Here is a 15,354-nt window from a genome sequence, read left to right on the forward strand (position 1 = left end):
TCCTCTCTTTCTCCCTCAACACCGGTTCAACACACAAAGCCACACACACAGACCCATCGGAACAAAAACCCAGAAAAACCCAAGCCATCACTGCCCACTGCTCACCAAAATCCCACCGAAACAAAAACCCATATTATTAAAAAAAAAAAAAAAACCCATCGGAAACCCAGAATAACCAGCCACTTCAGCCACAACCCAACCACAACAAAGCTACACACACACAAACACAAACCATCAACAGAGCCACACACACACAAACCATCAAACCAGTTGGAGCCAACAACGGCCACCACACCCACCACCCAAGCCACCGATCAACAAATCCACGCCGCCGATTTGAAACCCAGGCCATCAAAAATACCCAAAAATCATCACCGGAGCCACCATCGGAGCTACCGATGATCAACCTAAACGATCCACCCACCGATCAACGGATCCACCATTTCAAACCCACCGATCAACCGATCCAAACCCACCATCAACCGATCCCAGCCCAACGATCCAAACCCAGCTCGCCAATCCACGCTGATCCAACCTCCAACCTCAAAAATCCAAAACCCAGAACCGGTGCAATGAGAGAGAAGCCGTGCGATGAGAGATGAGAGAGAGGCCGTGCGATGAGAGATGAGAGAGAGGCCATGTGAGATGGGTGAGAAATTTTGGCGATGAAGCTTCAGAGAGGAGAGAGCAGATGAAGAAAGAGAAGGAAGAGTGAGAAGGGAACAAAAAAAATGAGAGGGATGAGAGAGAAATTTCGGGGGAAATAGAAGAGTAAAATATATATATATATATATATTTTTTTTGCAATTCTGTGAATAGTACAATTCTATGTTTAGAATTGTACTGTAGCAGTATTACAAAAAAATTTGCAATAATGTTGTTTACCATTCTCTGATGCAGGAGGTTTTTAGGTTTAAAATGTCAAATTTCTCTTAGATATGGCATTAACATTCCCCAATGCTAATGCTCTAAGAGTACCTAACTAATATAAGTGCTAAAACGTTTTTTTTGGAGGAGCCTCTTATATGGATATGGGGAATATAGGGTTGAAAGATGTTTTCGTTGAAACACACACACACACACACACACACACATATATATAGTGTGATTGTGTTTGGAAGCTGAAAGATGCATGGTAGCTTGCGGTACTTAAAAAAAACACCATTGTGTGAGAATTGAAAATTTGTTTCTTGTTCAATTATAGTGAATTTTAGTTAGTGTTACTCAAGAAGGTATATATGGAGTTTCCAAGTTATGTTAAATATTATTGTCTTGTGTGAATTTTCTAATATATTATTTGTATGAATGCACATTTGCTATTTTCAAATGACAACAAACTAGTATTGAATTTGTTTAAGACAAGCGTATACAAGCTTGGCCTTGGTCGTATAAAAGTTAGTTGTCTTATTCATATGAATCATATTGAACTTCATTAATGTCAAGTTATTGTAGTAAAGAATGAAAATTAATTTTATTTTAAAGTTAGTGTGGAAATCTATTGTAAATCATTTTAAATCCGATGAAAATAGCCAAATACCACGTTTTGGCAAAGTTTGTGGCAATCTAGCACTATTTGGAAAATATTTAAGAATCTACCACTTTTTTAGTACTCAAGTGTGATAAAATTGAGTTCTATAGGAAACTCATGTTTAGTGAACTCGAGTTCCTAGTGTGTCTGCCACCATGGCACTAGCTGAGCTAGATTTTGGGCATTAAACAATTCCACTGGCACTCGATGATCTCAAGCTTGAGTACTGTATATCCTGAACTCGAGTACTGTGTTAATGTAAATTTATAGTACTCAAGCTCCCTAAACACAAGTATGGCTCGAGTTTCGTAGCTCTTGGATGCCCATTGTACTCAAGTTCATGGAACTCGGGTTTGGCAATCCCCACCTTCGTCTAGATATGCTTAGAGTAATATGGACCACTAGAGCAATTATGATCTCCACCACCATGTCACCAACCCCATCCAATACCACAACGAGAAAGACATATCACACAATTGCACATTCATAGTTGGGGCAACTTATTGAAAGAAGACAAATATATGGATAAAAATGGAACATAGATACTTTGAGAATTTTATGGAATGAGACATGGAATTTACATATATACCATGAATATATATTTCACACTAATGAAAAAAGAAAGTTCAAGTTTATGTTAGTCATAGATAGATAGTGAAATTAAATTCTTTGAGATCTAAGTTTATCTTGTGAAAGCACATGCCTAGGTGCACTACAAATAATTCAAAAAAAGCAAACTCTATTTTGATTAAGTTCTAGGGGCTGTTTGGTACACCCACTCAAACACACATTTTCAGTTTTTAAATAACATTACATGTATTTTCATATACTTTTTCATCCAAACGTATTTTCACATATGTTTTCAAACAACAAAATACATATTTTCAAACACATGTACCAAACACTCTAGTAGCACAACTTTTTTTTTTTTTAATTGTTAATGAACGATCTATAAAATGATTTTTTTGGGAATAATAAGTGTGGTACATACTAACTTTTGATGGGACATGGTACACCAATAACCAAGCATGTAAACCCCGCAACACATGTTCCATGTCTCCAAGCTAATCAATATACACAAAATCCATTGGCAATTAGTGAATCCAATAATTAATTACTCTCTCTCTCTCTCTCTCTCTCTCTCTCATATCGTGGGCACATTCTGTCCCATACAACAAAACAAGCCCCCAATACCAATAGTCCATTCATAAAAGTGAACCCAACCGTTTATAATTGATTCAAACTTAATTTATAAATATTTTTGTTTATGTTTGTTTATTTAACAAATGAGTTCACAATTATATATTCACGAAAAAACTCGTAAGTATGAAACTTAATTTAATTGTATATATAACATTTTTGGTCCATTTTAATTGTAATAATTATATAGAAAATTTTTAATTATAAAAAGGTTAATATAAAAGTAATTTTTATGAGTTCCTTATTGAAGATTATTCTATATATCTAATTAACTCAAATAATTTGATATTTATTGGTAAACCAAATAATTTGATTTCAACTATAATTTAGTCAGTAATTATTAGCACAGATTTCTAAAAGGCTAAATAAATAAATAAATAATTATTAAAAGGAAACGATTTAGAAAGATAAGAGTGAAACTAAAAGGTGAGAAGAAATAACTTGGCAGCGGCATGAATTACAACTCCTATCGATCCAACTAAAAGAGCAAGCAGCAAACGAACGAAATTGGAAAATAGGCCTAATTTCCCAACTATGTAGTTAATAGGTCCGGTTTTGAAAGAAATTGGGTTAGTAACATCTCGACTGTCAGACAGTCGATTTTAGGCCTTGTAAATCGACTCTCACAGAGTCGGTTTTGGTTGTCCGTGACATCTGATGTGGCAAAATTGCCAGGTGGCAGCCATCTAAAAATCGACCATCAGAGAGTCGATTTCCATGTTGGTGTCACGTGCCATTGACGTGGACTGACGTGGAGCACGACCTGGAAACCGAGTGTGTGAAGGTCGATTTCTAATAGGATATTTTTGAATTTAAGGCTCTCTTTCAGTCGCCCAGCCACTCACTCTCCCTCATCAGTCAAACGCCTCTACAGACTCTCGCTCACCCTCACTCACCCTCTCCTTCTCTCACTCTCTCAGCGTCACCGTCACCGTCGCCGACGCCGGCCCCAACCCACTCACCCACCCACCACTCATTCTCCCTCATCAGTCAAACGCCTCACTCACCCTCTCAGCAAACCGACACTGTCAGTCACCCTCTCCTCCTCTCACTCTCTCAGCGTCACCGTCGCCGACGCCGGCCCCAACCCACTCACCCTCTCAGCCTCACCGACCCAGCCTCAGTCACTCTCTCGCTCACCTACGCGGTATCTGAAAGAAATAGAAGAAAAAAAGGTGAGTCAGTTCGTTTTGTTTGTTTGTTTGTATTTTTTTTTTTTTTTTTTTTTGTATAAGAAGCATTCTTCTTCATTCCCAGATTGTTGCTTCAATTCGTTCCCATTTTTCAAGTATGCCATTTCTCACTTAGTTTTTTAGATTCGAATTTTATGTTCTTAAGACAAATTTCGAAGACCCATTTAGATAACATCAGTATTTTTTTATTTCTTTTTGTTTGAGTATATTATTGTGATGAAGGAGGACAAAAAAATGGCATGACATGTGGTGTAGCTTTGAAGGGGATGAATTTGGGTATTTGATTGCAGATAACACACATGCATCAGATTCATCTGAGATATGTGTTAAATCTTGTCTCCTGTAAAATGTATCCAATGGTTATGTATATTTAGTAGATTTTCTGCAATGTCTTATGATAAGTTCACGGATACATTATATGCTGGTTTATATTTTGTATTTTGTGGTTTCATTATGTATTATTATTGACAATATGTTTTATGTTGTTTTTGTTTTTGTTTTCAATAATGTCTAGTACTAATTGCTTATCATTTTTGTGCAGTATGGCTGCTGCAAATGCTGGAGAGATTAACCATGCGCAGCCTGGCCCCATTGACACGTCAGTGTTGACGTTGCAGCCCAACCATCGATCAGAAGCCATTTGGAATGGGCAGGTAAAACACACCACTAAAGATTTCACTTTTTTTTGTGTGTGGTGAATTTTGTTTTTTGAACCTGGACTTTAGTTTGTTTCTAAGTCTTTTCTTTCTATGAATATTACATGTTTATTTAGAAAAAACGAATCATAGGCTGTTGCTCTTGTTATATTGTTTTATTGATGGCTAGTGAATTGTAAGTAATAGTTTCTCAGTTTATAAATTTCTAGAAGGGAGTTACTACATGTAAGACCCGACGCTCTAGACCAATCAAACATGAGTTCAAATTAGCAATGATTCCAACTAGACCTTTAATTATTATGAATCTTAAAAAATACGACTATCTTAGTCCTTCCACCATAGCCACATCAAACATAACGGGAAAAGTTACAAATATTTGATAAGTGCTCCCTGAACTAATTCCTCCAAGTGAACAAGAGATCAACTACCCTTCTTGGTAACACCCATTAAATCCCAAATGCTCTAAATACTAGATCCATAAAGCATATGCAATATCACTAGGGATCAACAAATGATCTACCGTCTCCCCACTACACTGGCACATGTAACACCAACCAGCTAAGTAGAAACCTCGCTCGATGAGATTATCACAAGTAAAAAATCTTCCCCCAAAGAGATTAATTAAATTCAGCATTTCTTATTTGTTCAAGCTTTTGGTGCTAGTGATAGTTTATCATGATATAGATACTCTACCAGGCACTTCTTGCCTAGGTTTATATAGCATCAAACCATACAGAGTCTAGCAACAAAATTTTGGGTATTCTACTCTTCTTTGCAATGAGTTTTGAATATTTAGACAAAAAATGCGGCATGTAATAGATACATAAGTTGAGCTTTTTCTGATGAGGTGACTAGTAGCTAGGACTGATATTGGGTCGGTTCGGGTCGGGTTTACTATGACCCGAAACCCGACCCGACAGAAATCGGGGTTGTCTGGCTGAAACCCGATCCGACCCGGAAAATCGGGTCTGAAATCGGGTCAGGTTTTCCGGGTCACGGGTTGGTTTTTTTTTTTTTTTTGCTGCTGCTGCTTGTTGTTTTCCATGAGCATTTAGTTACTATATTCTTTTTTGTAATAATAATCTCATTTAAAAAAAAAAATCCAATATCAAATCATTTTTAAAAAAAAATTATACTATTTAAAAAATATCCAATATCAAGCCACAATTATGAAAATAAAAGCTAAAATCTCCTTAGCAAGCCACATTTATGACTATTAAATGGATACACACAATAAAAACACAAAACCAACAATATCTTCACTGAACCATCTGAGGTGCAAGTATGATATCTCTTCTTTCCATTCCTTCTCTTATGCAACTCCAAAACACACCAAACAAAAGAAAATAATATAGTCCTCCACATTCCATTCATTTATAACCTATCCACTCTAATTCATTTCATTCTGTTGTGAACTCTCCAAACAGTGTCAGAGCTTTGAGAAAGCAAAACAAATGCATAAAAACCAACACAAGCACTAAAACCAAAAAATGAAAAACTATGGCAAGATATCTAAAGCTTTACATTACAACAAAATGCTTAGTCGTGAAACAGATTACAGCAATCCATTGCTGGGCATAATGCTTAGTTGTCAAAAAAAAGGTTTCTTTTCAGTAATCCTGCATGTAAGCACTTCTTCAAGCTCCAACATTAAACTTGGCTTCATACACATGGGGTTGCTGCAAAAAAGAAATATTCTTTTAAATTCTGAATGGATGCTATAATTGGTACTAACACCTTTAATCAAAGAAACGACAAAGAAATTGATTAGAGAGGCAAACTAACCTTAATTCTCTTCAAACTGTCATTTGTAGCTCTCTGTTTCTCAAGAGTGAGACACAAAGCTGGCAGTTCCTGCTCAATGAATTAGTAAATTATTAATATTTCAGTATTTAGGTATCTCCAATAAGACATTTAGATTAAGGAAAGAACATAGGAGAAACAAGAAGATATCCCAGGAAAAGAAGTCAAAGAAACATACATTTTTCAAATTTATCCTTTCCGTCAATAGCAAACTTTCCTCCTCTCTAAGTTCAGCTAGCGACTGCCCAAAAAGAAGAAAAAAACAAGGGATACGAATACAACTTTTTATTTTAATCATCACCAAAAGCTAGATAAACAAAGGACCAATGCAAAGTTAAGGCAATTTGTTCAAATAGAATCAACAACATTGGATGATGAATGAGAGAGCTCCTTTAAGTTTGGACAGAGCTTAAAAATAACTTCCACCTGATATTCCAAAAACATATTGCACAAAAAAATGTACAACTAAACAATTAAAAAGACATTTGCACTTGCACTTGCACTTGCACTTCTACTATATTGCCTGTGTATATTTGTACTATAATTAGCATATCAGAAAGATGCGGACCTATTAGCTTAAAGCTTTACCCAATAAACCAAGTGGTACATGAGAGCATATGGAAATCAACTATTTCTATTTATAACACAGTTGTGTACACGTTAGAGCATTATATAGCTGGGTCAACCTATTTACTCCAACTACTTGTCAAGTCGATATTTCTGATACATAAGCATTTAAGGATGCAAAATGGGTAGTTTAATGTGTATATATGCCCATGACGGATATTTGCTAGCAGTCATTAACATGTGCTAGTTTTACTGCTCAATGCAGACATTTTCACACATGGATTAGAAATAATCGAAATGGGTGGAACAAGAGCATCAAAAGTTGCATCAACATAGCAAACTAACAACACCAAACATCGAAATACAACATGCAACAAACTTGGTAACAACTCTGCCAACACAGAAAACTACACAAAACAGTGACTGCACCACAGCAGATACAACGTCTTAATCTTTAAAAACAGTTGAAATAACTCCTCAATTAGCTCAAAGAACCCTGTTCTGACAGTTTCCAAGTTTGTTTATACTTTGGATGAATAAATAAAAGGTATACATATAGTTTCCCCTTTCATAATTTATATGCAAATGTCAATAAATAGAATTTTTAGCTAAAATCAAAACCATTACATGTGAATCTATCAGCAAAAAACATGACATACTTAAAGGACATGGACACGGGTGCAGAAGTGTCCCAAACGTACACGGCATCCCAAATGAAGTGTCCCTAATCCTTAGAAGACAACAACACTTTCATAATTTGAAACTGGAACCATAGTCATAGTTGCACCTTTTGTTTTGCCTTTACTTAAGATAAAGCTATTGGTCTCAACATGCGTTTACAAATAACTGAAATTCTAGAGGGTCTTCAACTAATGACTTCACCAATCACCATATCCCTTCAGTTTTCCTTTTTTCCCTTTTTTCTTTCCATCCTTTTTATTATCTATGTACCTGTTTTTATACAGTCACATACTTCAATAGTTCTTGACATATGTATTGAATACGACATGGTCAATTATAAGCCAAGTTTGATAACCCAAAAGACAAAATAGAGAACAAGTGCAGAAAAATATTATTGTTTCACAACAATAGTACATAAAGGCTATTCAATCACGAAAAAAACACATGTACACGATAGAAGAACCAAAAGCTGAAGCTAGAGAGATAGATAAACATCAAATGCAGCAAAAAATGGGGGTTTAAGAGTGATGGGGTTGGTGGGTTAGGAGTTAAGGCTTACCTTAGTGCACTTGCCTTGCGTGTAGTACAAACACATGGGCTTCCAACGATTCTTACTTAGAAACATGTATATATATTAAAACTGTGCAGAAGTACAAGTGCAGCACTTCAAATCCTTTCTTTACTCTCTAAGGTACTTCTGCATGCATCTATAATATGGTCAATTTCCAAAATTGCACATACATAATCGGGTTTGTGTCTACATTTTAACACTATCTCTTCCTCACTAAATTTTCGTTTTAAATCACAAGATAGAGAAGGGATTAATTCCCTCCCCCTGTGATTTGTTTCTAAGTCTTTTCTTTCTATGAATATTACATGTTTATTTAGAAAAAACGAATGTTTAACATTGATGCCAATAAGAGATTTTATGACCTAAATATTTTTAAAGTGTAATTTTTCTTAGTTAGCATCAAGTCATTAACTAGCTTTTACAAATTAATAATAAGTTGTATGTTTATAAGTTGTATGTTATTCCATGGTTATGTTAATCCATGGTGGGTGTTATAAATTAATTGGGTGTTATTAAATTTCCTCAAAACCAGAAACCGACATGTCATCATCAGTCATAGAAGGATAAGGCCAGCGAACTAATTCCAAACAATCTCTATATAGACTTCAAACTTAAAATACATATATTTAACCATTGATCACAACAAAAACAATATAAGTACCGTCAACATTCATTTCAACCACATATGTTCATCAAACTCAAAACCCACAACCCGTTAAACAAGGCAAAATACCACTTATAACCTTTATAACCAAAAACAAAAACCAGAATCTTCCAAACCTCAATATGCATTGTACCATGGATCAAACTTCATCAAAACAACAACCCCCCCCACTTAATACAAAACACAACCATCTCAAACTTAAAACCATAAATACAAAAAAGAAAAGTTGACAATAGTTACAACAAAACCACCATGATCAAAACCAAACACCAAAAACCATAAAACATATTCCTTAAAACAAAACTATAATCAGATCTCCGTACACCTCAAAGGGTGCACGAAAACTCAGTCCTACCTTCAATGTTGTTTGCGGATTGATTAGGCATAGCATTCTTCTGAACCTGCCGCTTATCTGGCATCGGTAGCTCAGAAGTTGTATGAACCCCACTTTCCAGACTTCTTTTCCAATCAAACCCAGAAAAAATCTTCAATCTTTCACATAAATCAGACCCTGAAATCACTCAGATAAAAGAAAACCCAAAAAACAAACATACCCAATTCAGGTATAAGTAGTTGAAAATTATATGAGTAGTGTAAAATATAAAAAACAAGAAAAACCAGCACAGAGAATCACAGTGAAGAATCAATGTGAGAAATGTGAGAACTATATTCCAATTCTCTTGTATTTTCTATTTTTCCTTTTCCTTTTACAGTTTGGAAATTTCTTGGATCTTTGAATGTGAAACCCGTAAAACCAAAATTGAAAACTATAAATATTTTTTTTTAATATATTAAAGTAAGTTTGCGCTCGTGTACGAATAATAAATTTCATTTGTGTTATCAAAAAATACATAAATAAATTTCATTTGTCGTGGCGAAATTACTATTTTGCCCACATCATAGTCGTGCTGGTTTGTAAACGTGGTCATTATGTCTTTAATCGACCTCTTAATTTATTGTAGTAATTTTTCATTTTGTCCATTAAGGTATTAAACTTATCATAAACTGTCCTTTCCACTATTCATTTTCATAATTACATTCTTTTGGCCAATAATGACACAGGAAAAAAAAATTTTTAAACTGTTAATAAATTATATATTTTACCATCTCTTCTAATTTCAATTTTTAAAATTTTTTTGTTTTTCAATTTTCTAATACTCACTCTCTTAATCTAAGTGAAACTTTCTTTATTTTGAGTTTTCTCTCTATATTATTTCTATTTAGTTGCTGCCAAATAAATTTATAAACAAATCATAAGAGAAATGCAGCTTTAATTAATAAACTTTTGCCTTTTCTTGCTCTATTATTATCCAGATTATAAATTTCATAATGGAGATAGACATATACTTCAAATTGAAATGATTTTATATTTTTGAAACTTTAATTGATAAAATAAAATTATGGGACTTAATATAACATATTGTATTAATTTTAGACCTTTTTATGTAATTCTATTTTGCTTTTCTTTTCTTTTTTTTTTGTTCGTAGAATATCAATTAAAAGCAAAAAAGAATATGGTGAAAATTCTTTAACTTTATCTTTGTTTTGAGGTTGGGTGGAATGTTTCATGCTTGGATGATTGCTTTTATTGGGTTACTTTATTTTTGTTACATAATTCAAACCAATATGCATAAGTTTAGAGTTGTAACTCAACTAGTTGGTATTTTTTGGTCTTTTAATTCTAGATATCCAGAATTCAAATCCCTCATCTCAACTATTAAATTCTAAAATAAAATAAAATTTCAGGTATAAAAATGGTAGTTTATAAATATGATAAAATGAATATATATATATATATATATATTAATTTATTGACCATACTTGGGAGATAACTTCTTTCAATCTCTACTACCAATAAAATAAAAACTTTTTTCACTCTTTAAATTATTCTCTCCTAATGTAAGTGATCTTAAAGTTTTTAATTTTTGGTAGTAATAAGTTGGGACCAAACAAACACTTAGAGTTTGTTTGAGAACAACTTATTTAACTAAAACTGAAATTTTTTTTACTGAAAGTACTATAGATAAAACTAACAATTAGCTGAAATAATACAATGAGACCCATAAATAATACCAAAATATGCAATGGGACTCCGAAATAGTAGTAAAAAATAAGTTGAATAGAATAAAAAAATTGCTTTTTTCAATCAATGTCAAACACAACCTTAATATTAAAATCCATGATAATTGATAAAAGATTAAACCTATTAAATCAACTAATAAAATATTTTTCATTAGAAACAGTAATCAAATATTTTAAAATGAAGAGCATGCACACAAAGTCTGGTTTCTTTTTTTTTTTTTGGACAAAAAGTTTTCATGTGTTGACTTTAATGAATTGCAAAAAAGCACGTCAATATTTGGCCGTTGATTTTGTTTTAATATATAGTTGGATGCTTCTACCGTTCATTTTGTTTTAATATATATTTGGATGCTTCTACAGTTACTTTTGTTGGCTTGGATATATTTGTAAGTCACTTCATAGCAATATTATTATAAAATTATTTAAATAGCAAATTAGCAATCATTAGACACAAAAATAAATAAATAAAAATTATATAGTTTTATATATTCGGATTTTTTTTTTTTTAGGTTTGAGGTATGATTCTTTATTTTTTATATATATATAGAAAAAAGGTATTACTGTAAAGGTCACCCTTTTCTTTTGTATTGGTCTTGGAAAAGGTCACGCCATAGAAGTAATTATAGTATTTTTATGCATATTGGATTCTTTGACAAACGTTAAGTCTCTTTGGATACTAGGACAATTTTTGGGTATCTCTTTAATTTCTTCAAAAAGAGATTTATAGAGACAAAGGGAATAAAACCCCCCCACGAAACCTCATTTCCTTTTAAGTATCCAATGTCTCCTTTATACCTCACCTTAGTCACCTTTCATCCCTTTTGAGGTGACCCCCTTTTGTAAATGAATCATGGTGGAATATAATCCAGTTTTGATTAGTGTTTTTTTACTCATTATTATTATTTAATAGTCTGCTTTGAATTGGATATATTATGATTTAATAGGTGGATTCCCTAATTAAAACAAATTAATCATGTTCATCTTTATATATTTGTACTAGATACATATATTTGTCATCATACCAAATTTCTATTGAATCAAAAGTTGATAAAGTAATGATTCTCATAAACATTGACGTTATTAGTTTAAACGGCCATTAAGCTTTATTAGCAAGAAAAGAAATATATTGGATGTGTGATAATATACATTGGTCAAAAAGTGTCTTGAGTTGGATTAGGCATTTGTGAGACAGCTAATACTATATGAAACTTTTGCAACATGGTTTTTATCACTGCCAATAACTACTAGTGACGCAAATTTCAAGTAAGGTCCATATATTGATTGAAGGAAAAATGGGGTGGTAAAGATTGATCCTGGTAATTCTCAAAAAAAAAAAAAAAAAAAAAGCTAAAGATCCTGGTAAAGGTTGGAAATATTAGGTCTAGCAGCTGAAAATTTTGAATTGGGCAAGTTATCAAAATTCTGCCATTTTGTGAATTATAGTGTCTTTTATGAACAAGGAGACGTGTTTGTTTGATTGATTTATTTATTTTCAACTTATTTGGTTTATATATATAACTTTTTAAAACCTTACATCAAATCTTTTTTTTTAATAAAATAATCTAAATAAAAAAATCATATCAAACAAATAAATAAGTGATTAAATTGCATTGTCTATTATGTTAGTTGTGATTCTTTATAGTCACAAGGATATAAGTATATTGTCAAGAGTCTTGTAATTAAAAAATTAATTGACATCTCCTAGCGTTTTCAATAGAAACATTTAAGGTTTAAACGAAGATACAAGTACTTTGAATGCCCTTAAGGAAGAAAAAAACCATAATATTTTTATTGTATAAACAAAAGGACAATTGTTTAAATATATAGTTGTATTGATCAATAAACTACACAATTGAATTTAATTCTTATTGATACTAGATTTTTTTTTTTTTTTTTTTTTTGTAATTCATTGATACATGATTGAATTTAATTAAAAATCCGAAATTACAACCTCTAACACCCAAGTTTTGCAATTGTGCTTAAAGTACTTCAAGGCCTCAATCAGTTCTTCATCGAATGCCATACTATTTATGTGTAGAAAAGTGGGTATGTTCGGGAAACTAGACCCTATACTTTGTGCTTGAAGTACTTCAAGCAGTTCTACATCAAATGCAGTCCTATATTATGTGTAGTATAGGGGTATGTTGTGGGAATTAGACCCTATAGTATACTATGTATGGCAGTATGGGACAAAGGTGGCCGGGCGGTCACCTACTCCTACTTGCTTCCCAACAAGATTAGAGAATGTTGAGACTGGGTTGTTGTTATATTATGTTTACTATCTATAAATATAAATATATATTTTCACTCCAACAGTTAACACCCATGAATCCCCTTCCTACCATTTGTCTACTTTATGCCTTTGGTTGAGTGAAAATGAACGAAATTGGAAAATAGGCCTAATTTCCCAACTATCTACTTCATAGGTCCGGTTTTGAAAGAAATTGGGTTAGTAACATCTCGAGTTTCTGACAGTCGATTTTGGGTTACTCTAAAGTATCATTTCAATTTTCAAAGTTAAAAATAATAAACAACTTCTATTGCACTCAACTTGCTGTCATATGTTAATCCATGGTTTTCTTATGTGCAGGATCCAGGGTCCCTTAAATGTCGTGCCCGTACTGAAGAGTTCTCGAATCGAGAGCCAATGGTGGACGATCGAGTGATTGACATCATTAAGGCACTTGGTTTGGAGGGACTTCTCAGGACTCCGGGTAGAGAGATTGATCATGGCCTGATAACGGCCTTAGTGGAGCGATGGCGGCCCGAGACTCACACATTCCACATGCCGCATGGTGAGGTCACCATCACATTGCAGGATGTGGAGGTTCTTCTTGGACTTCCTGTTGATGGTGACGCTATAACAGGGAGCACACAACAAATATGGGAGACTGTGTGCGATGAGTACCTTGGCTTTCGACCTGCCAATGAAGACCATCTGGAATGTACTGGCCAGAGGATTCTCATCAAACGGATTTTGGAGCAAGTTGCCCATCCACTGCCGCCTAATGCTGAAGACGATGAAGTGCATAGGTACGCACGATGCTACATCCTAGCACTATTGGGGGACACAATCTTCATGGACAAATCCGGTGATAGGGTGCATCTAATGTGGGTGCAGCAGTTGGAAGACCTTCGCAACCCACGAAAGTATAGTTGGGGAAGTGCTTGCCTTGCATGGCTGTACCGACAGTTATGCAGGGCAAGTGATAAGAAAGCCAGTCAGATTGGTGGGTGTTTATTGTTGGTCCAGTATTGGGCGTGGGCCAGATTCCCCTTTTTGTGCCCGGCAGTTGAGCGTGGCCCACCAGTGGGTGCTTATGGTCCTCCAGTGCGTGGTCCACTGTCCCTTAAGTAAGTCTGTACCTTAGTAACTTCATTTACAATATGTGATCATTACCTAAGCTTACAATCATGTAACTTAAAATAAAAATTTTTATTTTTATTTAAAAGGGTTGTACGAATCATTTATGTCAACATTTAAAAATGTTAAACAGAGTTTCAATATATATGATTACGTTAATATACTCTAATGCTAAGGCGTTGTCATGTGGCTTGTATGTGCTTTGTTTGGCTTAAGGACTTTTTTTATTCTAGTGATATTATGAATTGAGTAAATTTCTATAAGATTCTATTAGTAGTTATATCTGATTACATTATAGTTTTAATCATAATATTATCTTACTTGGGAAGTTGTACATATTGATCCCTTGTTCTTTACTTTTGTAGGTGGGTGTGGGTCCCAAACAAGAAAAATAGGCCCGCCCAGGTCTTTAGGGACAGGTATCGGGAGCAAATAGCTTTAATGTTGCCAAACCAGGTATGAAAATGCTTTGTTCAACATGTTCACATTTGAAGATATATATTTGCTGAACTTTGAACTAAAAAGATAGTTGCCTAATGTATTGCATATTTCTTTTTGGGCTGCTGTAGGTGGTGTGGCAGCCGTATGAAGATGAATACGAGAACCTTCCGCCGTCGTGCGTTGCAGGGAGGGCAGTGTGGACGGCAATGGTGCCGCTTGTATGTTTCCATTTAGTAGAGAAACATACACCGGATCGTGTCGTTCGGCAATTTGGGATGATCCAAGAAATTCCCCGCCATGTTAACACGGACCCGGTGCTTCATGCCATTGATTTGAGGGGGAAAATGGGTGTTGATTGGATGCGGAGACATGCTATGCATCTCACGGAGTGGGGTCATCGCCTTCAACATCGTTGTGAAGCAGTGCTTGGTGATATGCCTCTACAGCACGAGTACTTCGATTGGTTCACAAGGATAACTCGAAGGTTTATCGATATCCCCGGTGCTAGATTCATTCTACTGGTAACTTCTCCACGTGTTCTACATTTTACCGTACTTGTTACTTAGTTTACCACTTGCATGTAGAACTATTCTTATGTGGTCCA

At 34.3% G+C, this 15,354-nt stretch overlaps 1 long non-coding RNA gene across 1 annotated transcript; it reads right to left on the reverse strand.

The window, feature by feature from the left end:
* Nucleotides 1-5,769: 5,769 nt before the first annotated feature.
* Nucleotides 5,770-6,634, reverse strand: LOC126720562 (uncharacterized). The gene is made up of 3 exons (XR_007653508.1): nt 6,559-6,634; nt 6,363-6,431; nt 5,770-6,256 (listed from the first exon to the last, which is right to left on the reverse strand). It is a non-coding gene; the product is annotated as an uncharacterized LOC126720562 (long non-coding RNA).
* Between the last annotated feature and the right edge of the window lie 8,720 nt (nt 6,635-15,354).

The sequence above is a fragment of the Quercus robur genome, chromosome 4, assembly GCF_932294415.1.
Source record: "Quercus robur chromosome 4, dhQueRobu3.1, whole genome shotgun sequence".
Taxonomy (NCBI): domain Eukaryota; kingdom Viridiplantae; phylum Streptophyta; class Magnoliopsida; order Fagales; family Fagaceae; genus Quercus; species Quercus robur.